Raw genomic sequence first — 1,021 nt, forward strand, 5'->3', positions numbered from 1 at the left:
CAATAATAAAAATAAACTTCAATGTTATTTTATTTGGGTGGGGTACCAGGGATTGAATTTAGGGGCACTCAACCACTGAATCACATCCACAGCCCCATTTTGTATTTTATTTAGAGAGAGGTTCTTGCTGAGTTGCTTAGTGCCTCATCATTGCTGAGGCTGGCTTTGAACTTGCGATCCTCCAGTCTCAGCCTCCTGAGCTGCTGGGATTACAGGTGTGCACTACCATGCCTGGATATCTTTAGTTGTTATAATTCAAAAGCAGGTATATTAGAGACCTACTAAGTATTAAGTACCATGATAGATGCTATCTATAAGTATAAAAGAACCCAAAGAAGGTATTTAATATGGAGGTATTTAATAACAGCAACAACAAGCTGGGGATATAGCTCAGTTGGTAGAGTGCTTGCCTCATATGCACAAGGCCCTGGGTTCAATCCCCAGTACCACAAAAAAACAAAACAACAACAAAAACCCAACATTTATCGAGCATTTAATGTGTGCCAGTTACTGAGCTAATTCTATATATTTCAAACTTTTGTCTTCCTGCCTATGAACTATACACACACACTCACACACACACACACACACACACACACACACATACATACTATAGATTTCCACATTTAACAAACGATGAAGTTAATGATCAGGAATGTTAAAGAAATTGTCCAAGGTCAAGTTAAAGAAAATGATGAAAGTAGGATTTGAATTTTTTTGACACATTCTCTATTTTTTCCTTAACTAATTAACTTTATTTTTTGTCCTTCAAATTTACCCTGTAGCTGAAGGTTCAGGACATTCATATGCAATAATACTTGTCAAACAACATATAAATGACCATAGTAACTTGGATACAGACCACTAAAACCAGAAGAGGATACATGCAACCCAAGTGGCAGTTCATATTGCAAGTATTTCCTAGAGAAAATCAGTTGGAATCTATATGAGCAGCAATGGAAAATGTACTTTTTGGTGAAGAAAAGAGATATATTGCAACTAATTATGTTAAAAAGCTAAG

At 36.0% G+C, this 1,021-nt stretch overlaps 1 non-coding gene across 1 annotated transcript; it reads left to right on the forward strand.

Moving 5' to 3' along the window:
• Positions 1-378: 378 nt before the first annotated feature.
• Positions 379-452, forward strand: Trnam-cau (transfer RNA methionine (anticodon CAU)). Its single transcript has one exon. It is a non-coding gene; the product is annotated as a tRNA-Met (tRNA).
• The last annotated feature ends 569 nt before the right edge of the window (positions 453-1,021 follow it).

This window comes from Callospermophilus lateralis, chromosome 8 (assembly GCF_048772815.1).
Source record: "Callospermophilus lateralis isolate mCalLat2 chromosome 8, mCalLat2.hap1, whole genome shotgun sequence".
In the NCBI taxonomy this organism is placed as follows: Eukaryota; Metazoa; Chordata; class Mammalia; order Rodentia; family Sciuridae; genus Callospermophilus; species Callospermophilus lateralis.